Source organism: Lygodium microphyllum, chromosome 6, assembly GCF_053477565.2.
Source record: "Lygodium microphyllum isolate KBCC chromosome 6, Lygodium_microphyllum_v1.1.10, whole genome shotgun sequence".
NCBI lineage: Eukaryota > Viridiplantae > Streptophyta > Polypodiopsida > Schizaeales > Lygodiaceae > Lygodium > Lygodium microphyllum.
In genome coordinates, this window is record NC_141140.1 from 155,817,460 (window position 1) to 155,831,915 (window position 14,456).

Below are 14,456 nucleotides of genomic sequence, written 5' to 3' on the forward strand. Positions count from 1 at the left end.
TGGTGCATTGGCCGCGAGCCTTTCAAGCACAGGCACATTTATTTTGCCCATATAGGCAGTGTATCGATGGCTAGAGAAGAGGGTGTGCATGACTTTAGCATGCATGCGGATTTCGTCATCAGGGATGTCTTGGATATTGACTCCGTCGTTGGACCACACCTGGCCTCTGTCCATTTTTAGCATGGCGAAGACATCCCTTCTTGGTCTCTTTACGGCCCTTGATTCCAGGCCCAGTGCCTTTTCTACTAGTTCCTTGCTTAAGGGTACCTTGACTTGCCTGGTAGCATCCCCCCTTCCCACATTCACCGTGGCACTCTTGGAGGCAAAGTTGAAAGTTCGTAAGAACTCAACACACGTTGAAGGATCCACATTTTGCTCTGCCTTCTCCACGTACTTGGTCATATTGCACTTTTCTATGACCTGCTTAACTGCTTCCTCCGTTTCCACGACCCTGGATAGGTTGTGGATAGTTCGGAAATTCAGCCATCCGTAAGCTTGAATTTCTAGACTCAGCATATATTTTTTCTTTTCTTCTTTCGTGAAGGGAAGCTTATGAGCGCGATCTTGATGAGCCATATTGGGTTCCTGCCCAGCAAAACAACTTTTCATTAATCACAAGTGGAAAAGGAAAACATGGCTAAATGAAGCTAAGCATGAAAAATACACAAAACATGAATGCAAAGAACTTGAAAAATTTTGCTAACTTTTTTTTTTTAAATCACTGAGTTCAACCTTTCAACAATTATTTATGCCTTCTTAGCCTTATTCCTCCCCATCGGAAAGATGAAAATCCTTCCTAGGATTGAACGAAGTGGTGAGGATATCAAAAGTGATTGTGATGGGGTGTTTCGACCAACAGCCACTCATAAAATGCAGGGTTGTACTCCAGTTGAGCGTGACGATCGAGTTCACAGGGTTGTACAGAAACTTGGGAGATATAGGTCAAGACATCGTGAAAAATATCTTCGGTATTAAGGTGGCTTGCAACATGCAGTTCTTCTTCCGTAAGGAATTGGTCAATGTAAGGATGGGCTAGGACCTGGTCATCTAAGTGTTGGTTCCGCGTAATGGCCAAAACTCTAAATGAAAGAGATGCCACATAAGTAGGATCGTACTCAATGGTCTTGATTGCCCTCCTTTGTTCAGGATTTGTCATGATACGACAGCCTTTCTTTTCCCATTGGGTCCGCAAAGTGAACCACTGCTGTAAGAACGAAGAAGTTGAGCTTGCAAGTTGCATGAGCTCATGTAATTCTTGTTCGGGAGCAGAACGAGGAGGCTTACGGTATGAGGTGATTAGTCGCCTGAGAACAGCTTGCTCCTTTGAGATTTCTTCATTTGCTATTAGTTCAGCACAGCAATCTTGGGGAATTTGACAATCATAAACTCATATTCCTCCCAAGTGCATGGTAATGCACGAACATCAAAAGCAAGTGGTTCATCAAGAAGACCTAGGTCCAACCGCTCATAACTCCTAGCAAATGTGGTGAAAGTGTGGTCTAACACCTTAATGCAGGTCACAAGGTCATCTCCTGAAGTTTCAGCAAGGTCTTTAGCCAAGGAAAGGAAAGATCGTACCGCATAGGAAGGCCTAAGACCTGCTGGTGGTGATGGTGCAATTGAGCTGGATAGCAGTGACTCCATTGCTGGTGTCACGGGTGTGGCTTTGCACTCCCAAGCACTTTGAAGTGCTATAGGAAGCTTTGGTGGCATGGAAGTTGTGTTGGGTTCTGAGTGCATAGTCACAGAAGTATTCAACTCTTTTGAGTGAGGTAAGCTTGAGGCTTTTAGCAATTGCTTTGGTCGATAAATTAGCTGGGACTTATTAGTCACAACCGGCATGGTTTGCTAACTACGGCCCGGGCGCTATGTTTGCAAGCCTCTCTCACTAGAGTGAGGTTGCTTGGAGATGAGCCTTTAGACTTGCCATTCTAAGACACCCAAATCCAGGGGTTGCCTTCATAGTAGCCTTGCGCTCGCAAGAGATCTTTGGGGATCCATCGCGGCGTGGTCATGCACGCTTTCTATGACTGCGTCTTGGCCTCCTAGGGTTAGAGTTTTTGGTCCTACAAGGATAGGAGTGTCAACTCCTAGGTGGCGGTTGCGGCTGTTTGGGCTTCCATTGAAATCTAGGCTATTGAGCCTAATGTTTTGCTACTGTGGGTTGTGATTCCTAAATTCTGGGAGGTGGCGGCCGCGCCTTACCCCCCTCCATAGATTTTGTCATGGAGAATTCTATCAATGGCTTTGTGGACAGTGATGAAGTCACGCAGCCCTTGCTGAAAGTTGTGACAATGCAAACGTTGCCTATTGCGAGGTGGATGCACTGCGACTCATAATCGACATTGCAGTGAGTCTTCTTTTTGAAAGTGCGTCCTAGCAGCGACTCCGTGCCTGTGTCTTTAGCATTTGGCAACACGTAAAAAATCATTGCGACAGTCTCAGACTCGATAGAAATGGCTACTTTGCACTTGCCAAGGAATGCATAGGAATGGACCCCATAGGGACTTAATTTAGCATTCATGGGCTGAAGTGGTGGGCTGCCAAGTTTGATCCAATGAAAGTGAGTTAGGACATTGAAGTCTGCTCCCTCATCGATCAGAGCGTTGAAAGTGCAGGTTTGTTTTGCAGTGACCATTATAGGGAGGTATGCATGCTCTACGGCTTCGTCATCCTCATCATCCACCTCAGTGATTGTGGCCACTCGTACTTTGACAGGCGGTTCTAACATCGGGGGCTCGTGCAAAGGATGGGTGGGTAGGTAGTACTTCTTGACACGACTGTCATTGAAGAAGCCTATTCCCTCACCGTCTAAGGTTTCGAGTTCGACATTGCCTGTGTAGCTGATCGCACGAACTTTGAAGGGTCCAAGGCCTCGAAATTTCATTTTCTGTTTATGTCCCTTAACAGAGTATAACAGAACGAGATCCCCGATCAAAGTCGCGTTGTTTGACATGCTTGTCAAACCACATTTTCCTCTGTGCTTTCTCACAAATCAGTGCATGGGTGGCCAAGAGCCGGGTTTCTGTGAGATGTTCTAGCTCTACCAAGCGATTTGTCCAAGCATCTCTTCCCTCCCAGTGCTCCTGCATTGCTATCCTTAAGCTAGGGACAAAAAACTCTAAGGGCAGAATGGCCTCCGTTCCATAAGTCATCCTAAAGGGCGTCTGGCCTATAGCCGTTTTATAAGCCGTACGATAGGCCCACAAGGCCGCCATTAACTTGTTGTCCCTGTCACTCCGAGATGTAGATACCACTTTTGTGAGTACATTGACTAGGATTTTATTGTTTGGTGGATTCTGCTTGGCCATTAGCCTGAGGATAATAGGGCGAGGATTTTCTGTGAATGATTAGAAAAGTAGAGAGCAGATGCGATATCACCTCATTAATGAAGTGTGTGCCCTGATCACTGACTAATTCTATTGGACACCCAAACCGTGAAATGACCTGCTCCCACAAGAACTTTGCAGTGGTTCTAGCATCATTCTTCCTTGTAGCTCTTGCCTTTGCCCACTTCGTTAGGTAATCAGTTGCCACTATGATGTAGCGAGCCTGAGAGTACTCTACCGTGGGACTGATAGGTCCAATGAAGTCGATGCCCCATTTTTCAAAGGGTTGTCGGGCTATGACTGGGTCAACTCCGTTTAATCTTTGCGCACGCGCACCTTGGTTCTTTGGCATTTGTCGCAGTGCTTCACAAATTTAACAGCATCACGGAATAGGGTGGGCCACCATAGTTGGGATTGTAGCACCTTTCGGGCTATTGTATCCTCGCTAAAGTGTCCTCCAACGATTCCGCCATGTGCTTCTTTCAATGCATCGTGCATCTCGTGCTCACACACGCATCTGCACAACAAACCATCTTGTCCTAACCTATAGAGTTGGCCGGTTGGATTTTCAAAATAAGTCTCCTCAGCCTGGCCTTCTCAATTGGTCTCTCAGGTAATCCGTTATCCAGCACACCTGAACTACATCATCGGCCCAATATGGTGTCAGATCAGCTTTAAACAATTCTCTCTCACTAGACAAGTTAAAGAGATGAGCATCCGGTAAATCGTTAGGTATCCCTTGTCTAGCAGCTTCTCTTGTGGGTATGCGAGACATATGGTCAGCCATGTAATGCTACTTTCCTTTGCGTACAACCACAGAGAAGTCAAATTCCAATAGGAGAAGTAACCATCTAGCTATGCATCCTGTAGCGCAAGGCTTGTTCACAAGATAGAGAAAGGCTTGATGGTCAACAAAGAAGACAAAGGGAGTGGCCAACAGATAATGTCTAAATTTCTTTACAGCAAATACCATGGCCAACCCCTCCCTTTCTATGGTGGAATAATTCATCTCGGTCTCTCTGAGCTGCCTACTAGCAAAACTCACCAGATAGTCTAAGTTATGTTCACCAGGCTGGCATAGCACGGCCCCAATAGCAAACTTAGAGGCGTCTATGTGCACATGAAACGTTATGTTCCAGTCTGGGGCTTGTAAGATTGGTGCAGTGGTAAGAGCCTTCTTTAACTCTTCATATGCACGCTGGCATTCCTCAATCCACTCGAACACGATCAACAGCTTGTACAATGGTCTAGCAATCAGTGCATAATTTAGTACAAAGCGGCGATAGTATCTAGTATGTCCTAAGAAACACTAAACTCCCTTGTAGTTATTGGGTGGTAGAATGTCGACAATGACTCTGACTTTTGAAAAGTCCGTGGCGATGCCGTTCTTTGACACCACATGCCCTAGGATACATCCGTGTTTCACCCAGAACTAGCACTTCAAGGGGTTCAACGAGAGGTTGTATAACCAACACCGTTCAAAGACAGCTCTCAATTTCTCTAAGTGTTCAGCCCAACTAGAGTGTATGCATAAGTCGTCTACAAACACCTCTAGCTCGCGCCTAAGCATATCTTTGAAGATAGTGCACATTAAGCGTTGGAAAGTCACAGGCGTATTCATCAGCCCAAAGGGCATGACAATGTAGGCGAATAAACCCCATTTCGTGGTGAAGGCAGTCTTGTGCCTGTCATCGGGGTGCACTTGCACTTGATTGTAGCCTGAGAAGCCGTCTAGAAAACTGTAGGCCTCTTTACCTGCTACCCTCTCAAGCATGTGCTCGGTGTATGGTAAAGGGTAGTTATCCCTCTTCGTAGCGGCATTAACTTTCTTGTAATTAACACACAAAGATTTTTCCATTCTTCTTCATCATGATCACAATCGGTGATACCCAGTCCGTGTGCTCAATCTCATATATGAATCCTGCCTTCATGAGCTTATCAATCTCCTCTTTTACTGCATGGGGATGTTTGGGATTCATGGGGTAAGGTCGTTGCTTTGTTGGCACTACATGAGAGGACCATTGGGATATTATGAGTCACAACCCTAGGGTTGACCCCTTTAAGTTCTTCCAATGTCCAAGCAAATACATCAATATATTCTTGCAAGACTGCAACAAGTTTGGCCTCCTCATCCTCGGTCAAATCGTCTGCAATGAATACAGGTCTTGGCTTTTCGCTCTCCCCAACTAAGTTGACTTCCTTGACTTTGGCGGGTCCTTCGATCAGTTCACTAGTTTGGCCCTGCCTCTTTGCACCTAGCAGAATCACTACTCTGTCACCCTTTTTAAATTTTGTAAACCATTTGGGTAGATCCTGCAGTTTCTTTTGCCTCTCTACTTCTGAGTCCTTTGCTCGCATCCTGGCCTCCTCCTTTAATCTCTTGCACCTTAGATGGACTGGCAAGTCCCCTTTTGTACGTTTGACCTTAGAGGGTTGGGGTATCTCGGGATCACTCTCAGTGCTGACTTCCGACTCCGAGTTAAACTCGCATCCCTCGCTCGAGGAAGCAATTTCCCTAGGGGGTCGTAGTTCAGTAGGTGCATCCGTCTTGAGCACTGGGATCACCCATGGTCGTGCTACTCCGGCTTGCTCGTAATCCACGGCTCCTATTTGTTCTAGCCAGGATCTATCGCACTCCATCGGCATGACTCCTTTTTCACTCCAATTCGCCTTTTCCTTCCTGGGTCTCGAGTCTGCCTTGATTTGTTCTATCGTTCTCCCTTCTGTGTCATACTCTACTGTATCTATCTCTTCGTCACTTTCATCTCCTGTAGAGTGGCAGTCCTTATATTCCTTGTCGTCAGAGTCTTGCTCTTCCGACTGTTCATAATCACCTAAGCTTTCCTCTTCAGTCTCCTTGTCGTCAATAACTAAAGCCCAATTGTATAACAAATTTAGATCGTGGACTTTGGTCCATTTCCATTCTGGCTTAGTCAACAGATCACGTAGAGGCTTTAGGTTGGCAGCCAAGTTGCCCTTCAGTGTGTCTGTCAGATACTCTACGATTTCCTGAAGCTCTAGCTTATTGCTAGGAATATGGAACGAGACAGGTTTCCTTGGGTTGAGCGAGTTTCTTGCCATCATGCAGAGTGGCACAGTTGGCTCCTCTATTGGCATGGTTGCGGCCTTAGCAGCCTGCCGTTATAGTTCTTTCTCATCTGAGAATGGTAGGTCAATGGTTGCCAAGACGTGCATCCAATCCTGCTCATCCTGAGGGCAAGTAATATATTTAGTGAGTGATCCATAGGGTTTCGTCATTTGGGTATCGCCTTTCAGCATGGCTGAGATGGCATTTAGGTCAACGGGGGTTGTTTTCCAAGTGTCCATCTCCACCCTCACTGCTTCAGTTCTACTCCCTAGGAAGATCAAACCATTCCCCCAATCTTCAATGACTCGAGTATTTCTCATCCAAGGTCTGCCTGGCAGTATGTCGTAGTCCACTCCCTTCATGACAATGAAGTTCATGGAAAACTGCATACCTGCAATCTTTACTGGCCAGTTCTTTAAGACTCCGAATGGCCTTACCTTCATTCCATTTGCTAACGTGACATTGAACCTGGCAGTCTCTACAGGAGGGTTTCCCCATGCCTCTAAAACTGCATGGCTCAGTACGCTAACACCGGTGCCTATGTCTACAATTCCTTTCCGCGTCATATCTCTTAAGGCCAGAACAAGTAGGACTGCATGCATTTCAGTACCTTCCCAGAAAGCATTGATGTGCAATGACTTAGGAGTTGAGTGTAGATTTAGACTTGGGATTTGCGTAACTGCATCATGATCTTACTGATCAACATCCCTAAGTCCTGTATGTCCCTGCACCAAATCTTTTAACTCCTTCCATAAAGAAGGATTCTGCCTAATTAGGTCTTCTAAGCTTAGAGTTACTAGGGTGGACAGCAAGGTTGCAAGGAGACTACTGGGCTCTTGTCTTCCCCTAAGGCTAGCACTCCTGGGCCATGCATTCTGTCTGCCCTGGTAAGTCCCCCTTTGGCCTTGCCGCTGAGTTGCCCCCTGTGGCAAGGATACACTTTTAGTTTGTGGTTTTGTGGGTGAGACTGGTGTGCTCACGTTGGAAAAATCGTCCATTGGATCTTCTAGTATGGGTTTAGCATCCTTGAGGTGCTCCTGGGCATCCTTGACCCACTCCTTGACTTTGGCTATAGCTTCGAGTTGCCGTTTGGGATGGGGATATTCCCCTACCTCAGCACTCCCTAGCTCAGCTATCTTCGGGGCTGAGGTCTCTGCCTCTCCATCCGTGACTTTCTTTCCTGTCACTAACGTTGTGGCTTCCTCGGTTTTAAGGGTTATCTTCGTGTCTCTTCTCTTTTACCTTCTCCTTCGGCTTTTCTTTCCGATTGAGGCTGCGTCAAGGTTACTTGGTCCAGGCAAGGAGATACCTGCCTGCCTTGTTTGAGCTTGCATCATAACCTGTAGTGGGATAGGTGTGTCCTCACTATTAAAGGTTTCCACTCCAAACAACCCCAGAGGTACTGACGGTACGTTGGCAGAGCTAGCTGATGGTTTTCGCCTAGGACAATCAGGAAATAGGTGAGTGATCCCACATTCTGTGCATCGGAGATCCGCTTTGTCCTTGTTAGCCTGTTCCTTCTCTGGGCAACGAGATGAAATGTGGCTTGGATGGCCGCAGGTCCATCATGTGATCAGTGGCTTGGCCCTCCAAAGCATCTGCCTCTTCCTCTACCTAATGCCATCACCGGCACTCCATCAAGACTGGGTTGCCCTCCTCGTCATAGGATATGTATGGGTTGACATATGTCTCCTCTTCACTAGGCTCTTCCACATAGTGAACTGGAGCATCGCTCGGTGGGTGGGTTACAAAAGGCCCTGGTGGTCTTGGTATACCTATTGCGTTCATCTCTAGCCTAGGTACGACAGGTCTTGAGTCATTTGGTGCAGGAAGTGCCAATTGGGCTTCCCTCCCAAAGAAATTGGGTGGTCTATTACCTAAGTACAGAGGATTGTACTGCTGTGCATATGGGAATCTCCTCATCATCTTGTAATGCAATGCATCATGCCCGAATCTACCACAATTTGAGCATGGCCTAGATCTAGGATCTTGGCATTCAGCTGGGAGGTGATTGCTGCCACAGTATATACACTGTACATGCGATCACGCAGGCTTCCTTATCAGTTCCTGCAGTCGTGCAATCTTCATTCTCATCTCCGCCATCTCCTAGCCTTGGTCCATACTCTTTCCTACATAGTAGCGATTGCTTTTTCTCTCGAAATAGTTGATCTCTCTGGATCCCTCTGATTTTCACTTTCTCAGCTGGTAGTCCTCATGCTTTGTTTCCTAAGCTGATCATCTACATGTATTTCCTCTTCGAAAACTCTAGCTAGCACGTCTTGTTGCAAGGTCGAGTTACTGGCCAAAGCCTTGTAGAGCTCCTCACTCCGAATTCCGTTCATGAATACTGTAGACACTACTTTCTCAGTAGGTCGTTCATTGGCAGGGATCCTTTTGAAGAGGCTACGCACATGAGTGACGTAGTCCCTGATGTCTTCCTTCTCCCTTTGGCTGATATTCATCAACCAGGCGATGAGGTTGTCAGAATACCCTGCCTCCGAGAATCTCTTGATGAAGAGGCCCTTAAGGCAAGTAAAGCTTGTACGTTCTACGTCATCGAGGCTAGAATACCAGATTCTCCCCTTATCGCCTAAGCACAGGCCAAAAGCTTGAGAGTGTTGTGCAAGGTCAGTAAGACCGTTTGCTTCGCATACTTGCTCGAACTGCTCCATGAAGCTGTATGGGTCGCTGCTAGGCTCATACTTCGCTAGTTGTTTTGCATAGGGATTCTAGCCTGCCCTTTAGCCCCTTGCGTGACTCCCAATCCCAAGAGTAGTGTGGTGGCTAGGGCTATAACAGTCTACTCAACGGACGTATTGTCCATGAGTCGCTTGGCTACAAGTTCGCTCAATGTCATGTCAGCCTCTGTTGCCCATTCCCTCTCTTCATTCGGTCCAGATTTGGCTGCCCCAACTAGCACCCTTCTAGCCTCGTACATATCTACGTCTTGCTGTAGCTTTCTAGCCCTTTCTCGTGATTGTAGGAATTTATGCCTTCTAGCGCTCTCTTGATTGCTCTTCTCTCTTCTTCGAGGCTTGCTACCACTTCTTCTATAGGTCTGCCTTGAATCACGGTCCTAGTAAGTAAATCGTAGTCATGGACTAGTTCCTGTACTGAGATTGGGAATTCTCCTAGATCTAGCCGGTCCTCTTCTTGGTCGCCTCTTGATCCTGACATTGTTTCTGCCTCCAATTCCACAAGGCCGTCGATCAGTTTGAGTAGTTCTGGCAGCGCGCCCGATCCTCTATGCTGTCGTCTTCTGGATCCTCGCGTCCACTTAACGTCCTCCTGGGTCCTAATCATGTTTGTCTGCTAAGTCTTGGGGTTCACTCCTATTGGTGGGTTCCTTGAATGATTATGTTCAAGTGTATTGCTTGTTATTACAACCAATCCTCAAATTATGTACACTCAGTGTGGTGTCTGCGTTCGGTGCGAAATCAGGCTTTCTGCTCTTTCAGTGCACAACCAATGTGGCCTACTATGTGTGCGGGATTACGGCACTCAAGTGCGATGTCAATGCTACCTTCAACTCTTGGCCACTGGGTATGAGGTTAGCACATGGCTTTCTAGTTAAAATCTGGGTCTCTGCTGTATCTCTCGGGTATGTGGGGGTCTGATGTCTGGTCTGCTGTTGTGACTAGGCTGCGACAACACACTCTGCTCTCTTGCTCTCTCTCAACTAAGTCAGAATGCAAATGAGCTCTTCTTCCCTTACCCCAGCCTTACATAGCATTGCCAACCACTCTCTAACCTTAGAGCCTTTCCTCGTTGCGATTTCCCCCTTAAAAAACACGATTTTTGCCTTCTTTTTCTTATTGCAACCAGATTTATAGCAGCAAAAACCCTACCATTTCAGTTTCGAATCTTAATCCTATCCTACCTAATGCTAACAAAAAATCGCAAAACCAAGCATGGGTTGCATTTACCTACTCAAGCACTCATAAAAAAACTCAAAATACTTACTTGTTCCAACGATTAAACCTCCTAAATCTCCTATCTATCTCAAGCACCGTTTCGGGCAAAGGCCCTACTCCTATGCTCGATTTGATGCGCAAGGCGCTCAAGGCTTGATTCCCTCGGTCCCAGCAATGGAACCAAAATGAAGGGGAGCTACAAGCTCTACCCCGAGACCTACGGACCGCTTATTGATCAAGCGTTTCAAGCCGAGCGGCCATGGATACCTCTCATATAGCCGATGCGCCATGCCTACCTTACGAGTGTAGTGAGCTTACCTTGATGCTCGATCGAGTACCCTCCTCTCTCTTGCACACCGGTAGCTCCACGATCCTTGTGGCAAGCTCAAGCAACCTCAATCCCTCTCCCATGAGATCCATCCTCCATAGCCATGCACGAGACAAGGGAAGAGAAGAGAAGAGAAGAAGATGGAGAGAGGAGATGGAGAGCTTCTTCTCCACGATCCCTCACTCTCACACACTCACTCCCTCACCCTCTCACACTCCCTCACTCCCTTTCTCAAGCACAAGCAAGAAGGTAAGAAACAAGAGAAGAAGAAGAAGAAGCTTTAGCCACACACAAGAATGAGCTTCTCATTCACTTTTGAACTTTATATACATGCCCTCCCTTCTTTGGGCTGTCATCCCCTTTTTTACATGGCCGGCCATTGGCCTAAGCCCATTTCTCATTTTCCACCATTCTAATTTATCCTATTCCCAACTAATGTATACAATTTGCACAGAAGCAAGCCTGGCACTCTTTTACAAGGATTCGGGAGTGCTTCCACATTTAATGGTGCGCTTTTTACTATTTTTCTTTCTCGGGGCGACATTAAGACTTTCTAGGGGTCGTGCCCGAACATTTAAATTTTTCAGGGTCTGGTTACCGGTCAAGGTGCCTTTTCCTTCTTTTATCTTGCGCCTTTTTTGCTAACTCCTTTTTTCCATTTTCCCACTCCTCTGCTCCATTTTTCCACTCCTCTGTGGTGCGGTAAACACGGTAAACACTGCTCAAGGAAGTTATGGGTATACTTTATGAAGGAAAATAGTGATGTGTTTGAGCACTTCAAATCTTTTAAGGCAGCTGTTGAAATAGAAACAGGCTTAAAAATGAAGTGCTTGAGATTAGGTGGAGGGGGAGAGTACCTCTCTAACGAGTTGAGTGGCTTCTTGAGGACTCGGATAAAGAGGCAATTTACTTGTAGGTATACCCCACAGGAAAATGGGGTTGTAGAAAGAAAAAACAGGCATATTGCAGAAGTCGCATGGACATTAATGAATGAAAGGAATATGCCCAAACATTTTTAGTTTGAGGCTGTCCATACTGCTGTCTATATTATGAACAAAACCCCCACAACTACAGTTCATGGGATGACTCCTGAAGAATGCTTTATTGGCAAGAAGCCCGATGTATCGCACTTGAAGGTATTTGAATGTGTTGCATATGTTCATATGCTAGATGAGCTATGGAAGAAGCTTGATCCAAAGGCAAAAAAATATATTTTTATTGGATACTCTTTAGAGCAGAAAGGGTATCACTGTTATAACCCTGTCACAAGTGAGTTCAGAGTGAGCAAGGATGTTATCTTTGATGAGATGGCCAGCTGTTATGCTCCTGATGGTGATGTATTAGATGATGATAATGATTAGGACAACTATGTGCAGAAAGTAAAATTAGAATCACGGGGTCTTAGTGGACCAGAAGCATCGTCTAGTACTATACCTACAGTGAGCCCTTAGTCTGGGAGACTGAGTAGCCCCACATCTTCAGGTGGATCTATAAGTGTTGTAGGGAAGGACAAAGGAAAGGAGAAAGTGTTGGATGGTAATGATGCATCTACCAGTCATTTGGCATTTGATAGAGATTCTAGTGGTTCAGAGAGTTCGAATGATGAGCTTGGAATTCCTTTAGTTAGAACACCACGTGTACAGAGAGCTCATAGTAATGTAAAGGCTCCATTGAGTGATCGGATGGTACGTAGATCTAGGAGGGTCTGATACTCTTATAAAAGATTTGGTTTTGAAGGTTATACAACTCACCATTATGATTATATGGTGAAGGTAGTTGAGGATGTTGAGCCCACTTGTTTTGAGGATGCTGTTGGTCATGCTCATTGGGATGCAACAATGGATGACGAGATGGCTGTAGATGGTTCAATTAGCAGGTATAAAGCTAGGCTGGTTGCAAAAGGCTATGCTGAAACATATGGCATAGATTATGAAGAGACATTAAGTCCAGTTGCTAGGATGGCAACTGTTAGATGTGTGATTGCAATAGAAGGTGGACTATCCCTAATCTCCAAGGATTGATAATTATTTGGAAGCTTAGGGCACTCCAAGGGTTCATGGTTCTTCGACTTTAGGTACCCAATAAGATAAATTTTATCAAGATGGATAACTTTTGTATACTTTTCACACACCCATTTATTTGACCTTAAAAATTCCAATCTATTAGTTTGACCTCGTCCCTTCTAAGTGTTGAGATATTGAGCTCCACTCGTGATATGCCAGGGTGACCGTTGTGCATTTATGTCACCGACGTGTTAGTTGCAGATGTGGTTGGTACACCGCCCATGAATAATAGCTAGATGACAGCTATCCTTATCTACTCTAGTTCATGGCTCAGTTAGTATGCCACCTTAGTTATTTGAGTTTGGTTTAAGACCCATATATAGGGTTCTTCTATTTCTTTGTAAGAGAGTTCTTTTTGGCTTACACAACTAAGAAGAGGAAAATTGTTTTCAGCCTCCATCCTTGTGTGTATTCCCCCATTGTGCAAGCAAGAAAGCTACAAGTGAGACTCCTTCCTTCTCTCCCACAATCTTGACATGGTATCAGAGCCTTGTTCGTGGTAAGGAGCTCAAGAAAGCAAGCCAAGCTCGCGGTGTTCTGGTAAGAGGAGCAGTGTTGCTTTCATTTTCTGTTTTGGGAGCAGATCTCTGCAGGTAGCATAGCCGGAAAGTGCAGGAGTGCATTGTCTCAGGTTGAGACGCCCTTCGCGGTGAAGCAAGAGGGCAATATATGCTGCGGGGCAAGGGCTTTAGCCCTTGGCGACCTTGTTTTTTTTATTTGAGGCCATTTCGGGGCCTGTTTTGGAGGCGGAAGTTTTCTGCACGCACTCAGGAAAAGGTCCAGTTTTATGCTATGCAGCCACTATTCTACAGGTCGGTGAAAAGCTACTGTAGAAATTGCATCGTATGCTTGTGCGCAGAGACATTGGGAGTTACAGAATCATCCCTGTTGCCTGTTGATGCAAAATCGTCACTAGGAAGTGACTGTGTGGTCAAATACCACTTTCGTCAGTTTTGCAAATTTGCCTTTGTGAGGCTGAAGCTGTGTTATTTGCAGTGACAGAATTTTTTGCAGTGTTTTGTAATGGCGTCTGATTCTCTCTCACAGATTGTCACTGAAAAGCTTGACAAGAACAACTTCCAAGCATGGAAGTTTAGAATGACGAATTTCCTTATGGGAAAAGGATATTGGGAATTTGTTGCAGGAAATGAAGAAGAACCAGTTCTTCCTGATGTTCCCAATCAACAGCAAATGCAGGCATTTAAAGCATGGCATGAGAGAGCCAGAAAAGTTATGTACTGGTTGTCTATCAGCATTTCAGACTCTATGATTGTGCATATTCAAGATGCAAGTACGCCAAAGGAGGCATGGGATACTTTGTCAAAAATGTATAGCACAAATACGCAAGCCAGGAAAATGCAGCTCAAGCAAGAGTTGCACAATGTGCAAAGAGAAAATATGAGCATCAACGACTACCACATGAAGGTGAAGAAGATTGCAGATGCACTTGCTTCCATTGGGTCGCCAGTGGAAGATGATGATTTAGTTTCTGTGACCTTGAATGGTCTAGGAAAGGATTATGCATAGTTCCGAACATCCATTTCCGTCCGTGAAAGATTTCCTGATTTTGAGGAGTTGATTGCTCTTCTAATTTCTGAGGAGCAGAGAAATGGTGGTGCATCTTCTTCAGGAGGAACTTCAAAAGAAGCTGTCTTCTACTCAAATGCTGGAAGAGGTAGAGGCAGAGGTAGAGGAGGCCGTTTTGGAGGCCGTGGTAGAAATCAGAATATGTAG